General features: G+C 38.8%; 1 protein-coding gene across 12 annotated transcripts in view; it reads left to right on the forward strand.

The window, feature by feature from the left end:
- Nucleotides 1–13,571, forward strand: part of bru3 (bruno 3) — a 379,483-nt gene that overhangs the window by 116,911 nt on the left and 249,001 nt on the right. For 6 of the 12 annotated variants that reach the window (XM_069055413.1, XM_069055418.1, XM_069055409.1 and 3 more), the window contains one exon: nucleotides 4,137–4,216. The exons of the other annotated variants lie outside the window; for them this stretch is intronic. The gene's annotated coding sequence lies outside the window, so the exon portion shown is untranslated. The remainder of the gene's footprint in view (nucleotides 1–4,136; nucleotides 4,217–13,571) is intronic. 12 annotated transcript variants of the gene reach the window in all.

Raw genomic sequence — 13,571 nt, forward strand, 5'->3', positions numbered from 1 at the left:
CAGCGAAATTAAAATTCATTGCGGTGTGAATTATTTGTGACGAAGCAAACGGAGCTGTGTGAAAAATTCACAACTAATTATTTACGTAATTTTTGTTGTGGTGATAGTTGACGGAAACCCCGCACTAAAAATTTATGGCTCTTTTGGAAATGTTATTAGTAAATAATTTATTAAGAAAGTTATGGAACACTGCTTTTGTTCTAGTTCAAGATTTTGCTGTACACTCTCTCGTCTCCAGAGTTAACGAACGTTATACGTATAATTACAAGTTGCGACGCTCATTCTTCAGACATTTAAAACGCGAAATCATTGTGTTAAAACCTCTGGCGGATACCATGGTATATTCCTGAGCACCGAACCATGTTCAGGTGGGACACCTTTGGCTCACGACACGGCGATGCCGTTGATCGGGCGCATCTTGTAGTGCAAACTGGGGCTGTTACAGGTGGGACCAGAACATGCAACGCAACCCCTGAAGGAACCCCCTGGTAGGTCCTCGATTTGTGACAGATGTTGTTTCTGAATTGCAGTTAAGTTGGTCCAAACAAGTAGGAAGATAATTTGTGAATTTTCGAAGAAAAATGTCGAATTTCGAAATTCGCCGGTCTCAGATAATAATAAATGCCATGAATAATAACTATTGACCCGAAACTTCCTGAAGCCGCGCCCGACTTCTCCAATACGGAGCTTAAAACTGAAATACGACTTTATAAAACTTGAACAATAGCTTCAGAAAGTGAACGGAAATATATTGAATATTTAACGAAAGCTAATGGAAGCAGTTTACGTGTAAAAAGGACTCGAACCAGAAAGAATTATTATTTACAAGGCTCACAACTAAAATTTCTTAACATGAATATTTGAACGACCTGATGCTTGCTCTATTCCCCCGAGTGCAAAAGTTTACAAGCAAATAGAGAGGAGGGGGATGGGTTTTCTTACCTTGTGGTCGCTTTAAAATTCAAGGCCGGACTTAAAAACTTCCACACTTTGGAGTTCCTAATTACGACCTGTGAAATATTTCTCGGATCCTAATTTTATTTCTCTGGGCGATTATGTGGAACGGTTTGTATAATTTTTACTCGACACAACTTTTACTGCGTGCTCGGTGCGAAATAACACCCCGAGCACGAGCTTTCCTTTTTAATTCCGTTGAAGGATCGTCATTAAATTTTTTTCGAGACGTACAACGACGTTAAACGAACAATGAAAAATGTGACTGAATAATTAAACGATCGTGCGAGCGACTGTACCGGTTTACGACAAATATGCGATAAAAATAATGACGGTTTATGGCACATAATAAATATATGAAATGGATTTTGGAAGCGTTCTATATCCGGTCCGCACGGCGAATGTGACTGACTGATCGCGGAAGCGAGATTAATCACGTTTGATTGTTTTTCTTTTTTTTATGGTTCGAATTTCCAGGAGGAGGAAGTGATAGTTTTGTTTCCGCAGAATTGATGAAAGTGCAGACAATTTCCGGCGTTGGGAAATAATGGCAATCATCTCGATTAGTTAATTATTCGAAAAGTGCATCGGACACGGAGGCGTCCCGAAGCTGTGCTTACATCGACGCCCAAGCGGTGATAAATAAGGCCATCAGAGCAGACCGTTGGTCACTATCGGCCACGTACGAATAAGAGGTGTGGTTCGTTATGGTAATTGTGAGTAATGTGGCGCTATTCCCATAAATCACCCACTAATTATGGTCACAAACATGCAGACACAGCAACAATATCAATGTTCATTACCAATACTGCATCGCATCTCCATAATTGTTCGCCGAAACTGGGGGACGAAATAATAAGTCAATTATAACGGCTAAGAAATAACCATAAACAGACCCTTTTCGACGTCCTGAAAGGAGCCAAGTCAACTGTGGCCACTTAACACTTACTCATCCGGTAATGAGGGTCAAGTCATACAGTCCCTTCGCAGGCCGCAATTTATTGCTGCGGCCTATTGTGAGTTACACTCGCGCAATAAAATATTTTAAATGCGCCCCCCCGTTGATGATGCGGGGACCGTTGTTCTGCGGAGTTATGAATCCGCACGCGTAATGGCGCGGAGTCAGAAAGAATCGGTCTTGACTCCGCCGGAGCTTCGTCATCAGCCAAGACACGACATGGAAGTAATTTTATTTCGACCAAAGCGATGAGCTCTAAGACGGAAAGCAGGTTAACTACACTCTAGAATCTAGATCGTAAAACATCATCCGTATAAGTTCACGTTTAATAGAGTTGTAAAAGTGAAGGTCGGTCTAATAAAGTTAAGCAGTATTTATTGGATATTCACTCGAACAACAAGTTTATTGTTGTACATAAACAAATATGACGTCGGCTTTTAATTAGATTTAAGGGAGAGATGCGTGTTCGGTCTTGCGTGTAAATCTGATCAATATACAAGGATTGAAAGTGGGAAAACGCCCCTTCCAGTTAATTATAGGTCCAAAGGAAGGGATCGTACAACATGTTTATTTGAAAAATTAGGTTCTATTTTGAACGGAGTCGCGCGTGATTTCCTGGTTCTCTTTTGATTTGTTCCGCGGACGTAAACGCACTTTTACTAGCAGGGTGCGGTAAATTAGCTCCCCTTTTAGTGTGGTTGGTTGGCATTAACTTTGTTGTCAGACCTTCGGTTTATTTTATGATGTGTGTGCAGATAGAAGCACGCTCTGGTCAGGTCAGCTCAAGATGAACAAGATAAATGAAAAACGAAATAAACACCTTTGATAAGAATGTCTCCGTCCCAGCTCACTCGGACTTTGAAATTTTTTTGGAAAAGTGTTACGCTTTTTAGTTGTTATTTCCGCGGTATATACAAAATGACATTTATTTTTTGAGCTACAATTTTTTTAAATTGCTTTTAGTCTTCTACGTTGTCAAACAACCTCGTAGGTAAAATTTCGGCACATTTTAAAAATACACCCTGTATATCATATTTTATAAAACTTACACCAATGCGGTTTCCTTGTTTTAAAGCATGTTTCCTATAGGTTACTTCGCGTTGGCGTACATTTTATAAAACATGATATACAGGGTGTATTTTTAAAATGTGCCGAAATTTTGCCTACGAGGTTGTAGGACAACATAGAAAACTAAAAGCAATTTAAAAAAATTGTAGCTCAAAAAATAAATGTCATTTAAAAAAAATAAATGTCATTTTATTTTTTGACATAGAATTTTTAAAATATTTTTTCCGAGTTCTTCATGAAGCCAGTAGCTCGTGGTTAAAATATCTGTACAACCTTCAATAACACCCTGTAGTATCTTACTCCTGTGACAGAATCATTAATCAATCGCAAACATTTTTTCCGCGTAGAATATTAATGCCGACCTTAATATAAAAAAATGGTCGGAAGTTTCAATCTGGATGTATTAATTATAGCGAGCTGTCAAAGTAATAAAAACCCCTAATTATCTGATGTCCCTTTTAAGCGGACGTTTCCAAACGGCACAGCGAGGGAGTAACAAAACAGACGAATATCTGGGGCACCTGTACACCACTATATATCAATTTGAAAACACCAACTATTGTTATTTATTTTCCTGGGTGCGTCCCTGTAACAATCAGCAATGTAGAATATAACGCCACTAAATTAGAGAAATAGTCGGCCACACCCATCATTTTGTCAAATTGTTTTATGGAAACATACTCGAACGACATTCGAAATTAATTAAAAATTATCACGACAACCGACCAGTTTCATATTCTAATGGAAGGCGAACCGGAAAGTGAGAAAATTCAAATTAAGTTGTTACCTGCATTTTAATTGTCCGGGGGGTGATAAATTATAATTTCTGAATGAGTTATGATTGTTTATTATTACCCTCAGGTGCGATAAAATAAATCTGTCTTCATGCTGTATGCAGACTATAAAAAACTATGGTGAATTTATGTTCTATGGTAATTTTGTAACGGCAATATTAATATAGAGTAGAATCTGCACAACCATGGAGAAAATTGTCTGAAGAGAGAAAATATGTAAGTCGTGCGGTTGCGCAGATCGCCCGCATATCCGTCGTGCCTAAAATCCGGCGTGAAGGACCGAAGATTGTGCATTGGTGTGCTAGGTGTAAAAAATTTGATTGCAGCGGGACGAATCGACTGACTGGTTTTATCTGTTCCAGGGACTGACCGCAGCGCCATCTCGCTGGCGACTCGGGCCGGTTCTGTCCCAACTCTGCCCTTCACAAATGGTGGTTTTGTGGTACGTTGGCCTAATGCCACTCCGCAACTCACTTTGTGTTTTATTTCTTAATGTTTACTAGTCACTGTTGTTGTCGTTCACTGGTCACGTTGATGTTGTCACCCCTAAATGTTGTCTGCATCACAGCACTGTACCGCCTATTTTATATTACATAACGGAAGTGTCATTTACACCCCTCAACCGAAAAGGATGTTACCGAACTTCTCACACAACTGTTACCAATTTTATGTGAAAGTTAATGCCTAGCGAACCCTTGCGCCAGCCAAGGCCTAATTTTCACATCACGGACGTAAATTTCTGAATTATTACACGAAAATAATCGAAAATTTACGAACCATCAGGTGACGAGATTCTTCAAGCATTAGAGACAGAATTTATGCATGCATTCAGTTTTTATGTCTTAGGTTTATTAACAGTGTTACCGTGTTTTTCTTTACTATTATGCTTCTACAGTTTTTTCCTCTTGTTTCTTTTCTTTATTCGTTAGATAGAAGACCGAAACCGGACACGTTACAACTCAAGCAAAAATTCGATCGCTCGACTAGGTATTCTTTTGTGGTAAAAATTTATTATTCATCGCCTTTTTTGTGAGCAGTTTGCATTTCTATCAAAACACACCTGTTTAGCGGCATTTTAAATGACTTTTTTATTTAAATGAACCGGCACAGAATGCAACACCTGAAATCAAATTTATGACCGTAATTTGACATGCTTTAAAGGTAAGTGAATGAAAAATCGCATCGCGCTACATTCTCGGTGTGTTCCGTTCTCACACTTGACGATTAACATGTTTTATGGGATTTCGGGATTAGACAGTTTCGTCACTTTTGCGTGGAAGTGTTAAACCAGGCATGTAAAGTGCTGACATGACCAGATAAAAATAAAAACCGGGGGTGGTTAACTCCACCTTGGATTTAATGCCGACATTAAAAACCTGCAAGGGCAGTAATAAAAATGAAAGCTAAAACTTACATCAACACAAAAAAGGCCCCATCGACGGGAATAAAATAAAAAATATACGAAATGTTGATGTAGGACATGATAATAAAAAGTGGAAGATGCGTGCGGCCGGAATAAGTAAGATCGAAGGGAACAAGGAAAAAACGATATCAAATAAAATACATAATGCGAACATTAAGACTGAAAAATACCCAAGGGGACAAAAAGAAAAAGGTGAGAATTAGAACCGTGCGATATTTTACAGCGAAAAAGGGGCCGGGATAAAACATAATGTTAAACAAGGCAATAACTTTCGTGTTGATTCGGAAGACATTTTTTTTGCTGGATCGGACCAAAACATAATTGTGGAGTCGGTGTAACTCTCGAAAGGAAAACTTATCACTATTACGATACCTACACCAAATAGTAAAGGGGCAAATGGTGATTTAGCTGGTGATTTGCATGTAGAACTATGGTCGTAAACTACAATAATTGATGATTTAATGTGAACCGTTCCCATTTAGTCAAGAGTGTTTTCTAAATGGAACACACTAAAGTGTCTGTAGTTGTAGGAAATGACATCCACTTCAAATTTTGCCCAAAAGTTCATCGAGCGACTACAGGCAAATTGAGCTTTCTACTTTACGTACTCACAAGCGAACGAAAAGTAGCTCTTTTTCGGATGCACTTTTTCGTTTAGTAAGTTAGCAATGAAACCGACAAAGCCAATAATTATCCTGTCACCATAAATTATGTAAATAAGTAATTGTTTTGCAAATAGTACCAACAACAACAAAATGCTTTATTTTGCCCTACGGGCTTTCGGATTCCTGGTTACAAACATAAACATAAAAATAACAATTTATTGTTCTCCCTCACTCCTCTCGTTCTCTATTCTTTCTCTCCTCTTCCTTATTCTTTCATCCATCTCCCTGTCGTCTTTGCTCCATATTTCTCCCCTTCTTTCTTTCTTCCCTTCTCTCTCTCTTCTCCTTCCTTCCCGTTCCTGTTCTCTCTCTCCTCGTCCCCACCTCTGCAACCCGCTATCATTTTCCTCTCTCACACACACTCTCTCCCCTCCTCTCCTCTCACCTTCTCCTTGTACATTTTCTCGCCGGGTCGTCTTCTTATTCTCTCCTTCTAGAAAATTTTCTTCTGTTTCTCCTGTGTCTCATCCCATCTAAACCAGTCCCCGTTTATCTGTATTTTCCTGTATCCTATTTTCACCCTTTTTTCTCTATCTTTCTTTTCTCTGGTCAACTCTGTTTGCAAATACATAGTAAATTTCTAGTTTTGTTGGCAAACTAGTAACAAATAATATTTCAAAAATGGTTAATTTGAAAAAAATAGATACAAAATAAACTTGTCTCCTAAAAATTTCATGTGCAAAAGTAGCCGATTTTGATATCAAAGTAGCTGTTAAATTATTGTCCTCGGATGACTCATTATCTTCATTCAATGAAGATGTTGCTGAAGAATTAAAAAAAAAATCCTTCTCCATCTCGCGAACTTTTTTCCCAGACGGTTTCAAACCAGTAGACTTTTTTTTAATAGTCAATGAGCAAAACGTTCGAGAAGCTATCAGTTCCCTTCCTGCCGGTTCTTCACCAGGTTTAGATGGCATGAAACCACAATACTTGAAAGATATTATATTTTTGTCAGCGGGTGAAGCAGGTCAGCAGGCATTAAGAGCTTTAACAAAACTGTGCAATTTTTTATTGTCTGGCCAACTTCCTTCAGAAATGTGTCATTTATGATATGGTGCGTCTTTATGTGCCCTTCATAAGAAAGATGGAGGAATTAGACCGATCGCTATAGGAAACTGTTTACCAAGATTTCAAAAACGCCTTTAACTTAGTCGAACGGGACTGTATTCTAAAAGAGGTGCAATGTCATAATCCACTTCTTTACCCTTATCTTTATCAATGCTATAGGAATCCTTCAACTTTATTTTTCGGTGATCATTTAATTTCTTCTCCTGTTGGAGCCCAGCAAAGAGATCCTTGCCGTCCTATGATTTTTAGTCTTCTCATTCAACCAATTATTTTATCTTTGGATTCTCAACTGAATATTTGGTATTTAGATGATGGAACCTTAGCTGATTACCCAGAAGTAGTTTTGTCCGACTTTAAGAAAGTTATCAATTTATCTAGAAAAATTGGTCTTGAATTAAATTTTAACAAATGCGTGATCTTTTGCTGATCTGGAGACACAGATTTAAAAGTCATAAAGGAATTTCAAAATTTAGCACCAGGTATTAAAATTTGTGACCGAGGAAGTTTATCTCTTTTAGACTCTCCAATCTTTGACCAAGGTTTCAAAAACACTGTCGAAAAAACCATAATTACAGTTGAAAATCTTTTAAACAAAACTGAACTTCTTAGCAGACACGTGGCTTATACTTTAATCAAAAACTGTCTTTTCATACCAAAATTTAATTTTTTATTAAGAACAACTCCATTTTGGAAAATTTCTAATTATGTTAATTCAATTGATTCTTCTTTAAAGTCTTCTTTGGAAAGAATACTTAATTTACATTTAACTGATTTACAATGGTGTCAGTCCTCTTTACCGAGTAGATTTGGTGGACTGGGAATTCGCCGCATTTCCGATATTTGCCTCCCTGTTTTCCTATCTTCAATTCATGGTGTTAAAAAGCTTGTTTCTCTATTATTAAATTCAAAGGATAATGAGCTTATTCAGCATTATGATGAAGCTTTAGCAGTCTGGGATGTAGAAAATGAGAACGAAAGACCAACAATCCCACAATTTCACAAGAATTGGCATAATATCAATATCAAACGAATAATTGCCAATGACTTAATCCTTAATTCACCTAGAGACTTGGCTCGTTTTAAGGCTTTGCAATGCAGAGAATCAGGATCTTGGTTACATGCAATACCTTCTCCTAATATTGGTACTCTTTTAGATAACACTTCCTTCCAAGTTTGTATAGGTTTAAGATTGGTTTGTAATCTTTGTACACCTCATTTTTGCAAATTCAATGCGAAAGTTGACGAAATTGGCATTCACGGTCTAAGTTGTTCAAAAAGCAGTGGGAGATTTTCCAGACACACTGAAATTAATTCTATTATCAACCGGTCTTTGACTTCTATTCATGTTAATTCAACTTTAGAACCAAACGGACTGTCTCGGGATGATGGAAAACGCCCAGATGGGATGACTTTAGTACCATGGGTTAAACGTCAACCTTTAGTTTGGGACGTTACTATTGTAGATACACTTGCAGACAGTTACGTTTTGAAAACTTCCGAAGTTTCAGGTTTTGCCGCTGAAATGGCTTGCAAACATAGCAAATATATTTCAATTATTTCGTCAAATTACGTATTTAAAGGTTTAGCCTTTGAAATCTTAGGACCTTGGTGCAAAGAAGCCATCGGTTTTATTAATGTCATCGGAAACCGACTTATTTCGGAATCAGGCGATTGAAAATCAAAGAAATTCCTTTTCGAGAGGATTTCCCTTGCCATTCGACGTGGAAACGCTGCAAGCATTCGAAGCACTTTTCCAGATTCCAACATAAGTTGATTAATTTTTAATAAAACGTAAGAATTAACTATTTTATTCGTTTGGTTTAACGATTTCTTTTTAATTGGTGGCCCAACCGTAAAGACCCTCTGCTAATCTCTGGGGACACATTTTCTTTTAGAAGATTCTTCTTTTGTAATCTGCGACGGGCAGAGAAACTCGTGTCGGAGATTGCAGAAGACGTCTTTCCCGTCTGATGCGGTTGAAATTTGAAATTTGTGTAGGTGACAGTAAGTAGAACATATCTGTAACGAACGTGTCTATGCAAACGCGATACAAGGTTTCCCTTATTCGTCCGCGCCACGTCATAAATAATAAATGTGAGCGACGTTAGTGGCGTAGTCGGCGGCAGTTTATTTCCCCGCCGCCGAGTGGAGGACCTGATCTGCGGCATTACCAAAATTGCGTCGTCGTGGCGGGGGAGTTTCGCCTCCGCCGGTGTTCTTAGCACATCCTTACATTATACGTATAAATGTTATGCTAGTTGCAGGAGTCCCAAGCGGCGGATGTAAGCCTGTTAGAGACAGCCTGCGGGAGCAGCTTAGACAACAGACCTGCTGCCCGTATTTGATTAGAGACTTTGCCCGTCCGAGATCCCCAATCCCTCACGTCGTTAGGTCCGCAGGACCGTCCCTTCGGGCAAGGATAAGCTCCTCGGAACTAAACCCTAATGCCCAGAGCTACGCGTTTCTTTCCGTCCGCTTCGATGCATCGCGTCCCACTAAAACCACGTCAATATAAAAACGGATCAGTCTTCTATAGGCCGCGATGAAAACACACACCGCGGACTCTTCCACGGGATTAAGGAAATAGATCGGCCGGTCCTAATCTTCTCACCAAGAGCTTTTTCCGAGACGAGTCTGACAGGGATGACCGAGAAAAAGTCAAAATTTTCGAAAATCCACGTCCTGATCGTTTTCAGTGACAGGTTGAAGACTCCGTCATTTCAAAAGCTACAAAATTTCATGAAAATTCATATTCATATAGATTTGAATATTTTAATTTACAAGTCAAAATCTGATAGTTATCCAGCTGCAATAACTAGTTTTATGCATTTCCAGTAACACAAAATTAATTAACCCTTTAGTCGTAATTGAATTTATGATTAAAATCCACATTGTAGTGACGACTTGACGATTATTTCCTGCCGTTGAAACCGAATTAAATTGGGCGAATTACCGCATAATATATCGTATTTACCGAATAGATAAATTAGAACTGTGCAGGAACAAAGCGAAAATGTAAACATATCAAATAGAGAAAGGCAAATAGCTCCTGACATTTCGTAGTGATGGGGTTGCGAGAGATCAAAGAGATGTTATGTTTACATTATTTGGGAACACACGTATATCCGCACAAATTTTGCATTTACTTTGATCTTGCCACAAAAAAATTTAAACGAAATTGCGAACGATCGAGAACAGGAGGCTCGGCGTAATCGTCAATTAAGGGACTCGGAGCAGTTCGGCGAAAGATCGTGTAAATATTAACGCGTCTGGTCTTCTTTTTTACGAATAAAGAATTTATTTATTTGGAAGAGCCGCGATGCAAAATGAATCCAAAACAGATCCGTTTCGGGTGGTATCGACCCGAAGAAAATAAGAAGTGACGGTGGGTGTTAAATCGTGGGACGAAAAGGGAGACAGGATGTGTCTTGACGGCTTCACGAGCGTTGACAGGGGGCGCGATGTCGGCTCCGGGGAGGAAACGGTGTCGTGAATTTCCGCCAACGTTTCAAAATATGCTGACGGGGATGGAATCGAGAAAAAATACAAATTAAACGTGCGACAAAATACGTTAAGAAATGCATTCGTGTGTTGGGCATCACCGGAAAGTCGTTGGCAGTTGGCCAATCGATAGACGGACCATCACACATCTCCGCTTAAAGGTGGTGCCTCACATCTGAATACACAGCGAGTATTGTGGCCAAGCGCCTAGCGCGCCGCTTTACATTCGAGAGGTCCCGGGTTCCAACCCCGGTGCGGCCTGACCAGGTGTGGGTTTTTTTCACATCGTGGTATATCTCATATCACACAGCTGAGGCGAATGCTGGGTCCAGTACCTACCACCTTCATTCGTCACCCATCCTCACCCTACCCATCCCGAATCTTCCTGTCAGTGTGGCTCAAAAGCCTCTGGAAAGCGTCAGCAGCCCGCCCCCCGTCGGGGGGGCCTTTCCGAATATACTGGAAAATAAATTTATATGTATATTTTGTTTTCCCATGCAAACACGGTCCCTGATTGAATCTCTCGGTTCCAATATTTAAACGTGAATCCTTGCGGCTATAACCGAGCCATTTTCGTCTCTGAAAAGTGTCCCTTTTTTCTTTAGAAAAACTTTTCTAGTTGCCGTCCTTAATTAAGAGGCGGTCCGGGTAAATTGCCGCCGTTATAGGGGAATGAAAAGAACTGAAAACGCTCGAACTATAGACATAAGTTCATTAAGTATTCCGCAGATGTCTTCGCTTCCATAAAACCATTTCTATAATATTTCATTTTGCGTTTTTCTTTCCACCCTAATTGTTGCTCCGAAACTCTTTTATTGCATGTCCTTAATTGATTCGCACAACACTCTTTCTACTTTTTGTCTCTTTGTTGCAGGTGAGTAGACCGCCAACCTGCGTCTAGTCCTGTAAGTTGGAACCAGAAGAGCAATTTAACACATACCCAGAGCGATTAAGTTTATCTGTTAATTTGTCTTTCGCCTCCGGGTGTGTAATAATTTCGTTCGGTTGGGTTGCATTCTTTTTAATGCCAGTTTTGTTACTGTTAAATTGGAGCGGAACGGGATGGAGCGCCAGTGTTTTACAGTTGAAGGTAAATTAATTGACAGCCAAGTTCCCGGTGGACATTTTATTCGGCAAAATAAAAACACCAACTCTGAAGTAATTTACTGTAATTACTCTTCGTTTAAATTCAATCAAAATTTATTTGCGGCCGGGACCGGATCGACCGTGAACCATGTCTGGATTAAAATGGGGCCGGTGTGCAAGTTTTTCCGAGGGAATATGAAGAAGAAATTTTCACGAATTCGCGACTCTCTGACAGCGAAAAAGTTTATTTGTTTGGCGCGCGTGAATTCCGCTTTCGGATTAGACGCGCAAATTGAATAAAGAATGTGTTCGTCAGATCAAAGTTTCATATTTCGTATGGGACAGGCTGTTTGGGACCACCCTTCTTACGATATCAATTTGCAAATTTAAGCGGTGATATATTCCCCATGTCACGTTATCTAGCCGCTTTATCGCCGAATTTTCGCATTTTGAATTCATTTATATAACCTTTTATCCAGTTCTCTTTCACTCCATTTTTCACAACGCCGATTATCTTATGGTATATGCCACGGCCGACGGAATATAATCAGGCAAAAAACACCAATTTATCTCCGGGCATCGTTCTGTCGTCGCCGTTATATTCCACTTTGTTGATGACGTTTCCGAATTTTGACGAGAACATTCAAAATGTTCCTCCCTGCCATCGGTTGACTTGTTGCTATTTATATAAAACCCGGTGAAGTTTTATGAAAATCACGGGGAGCATGTTGGAACGCCTTGATCCCGGCTTATGTAGGGCAAGTGTATAACCGCACTTGAATTTTAAATATGATAAAATATTCAGTCGCGAAAGTCAGCCATAAATATACAGATAAAACTATAATGAATGGTAAAAGGGTCGTTAAATTGTATGCAAGGTCTGAGTACTTGTAAAATTACCTTGAAATATGAGAGGTTTAGAGGCGATGAGGTAGCCTGATCGCACACCACTTCTCTCACCGATTGCCTCGTTCGTCACGACAGTGGCGTGCCGTCAAAAAAATATATATATCACATCTTCAAAAGATTTCTTGATCGATCAGAAAATGGCCAAAGATTCAAAACAAAAGATTTTTGAAGAATTGAAAAGTGTAAAATCTCAATTCAAACTCAAATTCATTGATGCTTCCCTTGTTGCGGAAATAAACACGAGTCGCAGACACAAAATGAAGAAGGTAATGAACAACTTACTCAAATAATGTCAAAAACTTAATTGAATGGATTAACAATAGCAAATAGGAAGACACTTCCAATGCATTCAAATTGCATTAAGAATTATTGTTGCATTGTGCATATTTAGTATTTTCTGTATAGTTTTTACTTCTGTTTTGAATTTATATTTTTGGTGATTTTGACCCAATGGTGCCAATGGTACAATTTACGACAGTGCCAGATATTTTCGAAGCTAAAATAACAAGACCTCATTTTTTGCTTTGACAATTTTTGTGCTTAACAGGCTTAAAAATGATAATAGGGGTTGCTTTTTGTGGGTGTCAAACGGCGAAGGTGACGATATACTCAGAGGATGAAATAGGGGTGAAGCGGCGAAGGTGAGGGTATTTCCAACTCGAAAAAACTGTCATTTTTTCTTAACAGGGTTGAAAATGGTACTAGGGGTTGGTTTTTGTAAAATTAAAGTAGACAGTAATTTTCTTCTTGTTTTGAAGATCAAGTGTACAAAATTTCATCAAGATCGGAGTAAAACTGTAGATTTGCATATAAAATATACAAACAAACAGACATTCAGTTTTATATATATAGATTAAATTAATTAAAATGCTGAAATCTTAATTATTTTCATAATCAACGAAATTACTTTTGTCGAAATTCTCTTCTAAATAATTCCCCAACAGAGAAAAAGGAAAGACATTTTTATTTTCAAGCTGGCGGCTTGCCGTGAAAGGTGTCCTGAGTTCAACCGTTGCGCATCGAACTCCGCGTTCAAAATTGCTTCAGGTTCAAGTTCTCCCACATTTATTCTTTTTTTTATTTTTTCTAAACGCCATTAAATCAGCTTTATTGCGACTTTGTGAGTGTTTATGGTTTTTGGATTT

This window comes from Tenebrio molitor, chromosome 8, assembly GCF_963966145.1.
Source record: "Tenebrio molitor chromosome 8, icTenMoli1.1, whole genome shotgun sequence".
In the NCBI taxonomy this organism is placed as follows: domain Eukaryota; kingdom Metazoa; phylum Arthropoda; class Insecta; order Coleoptera; family Tenebrionidae; genus Tenebrio; species Tenebrio molitor.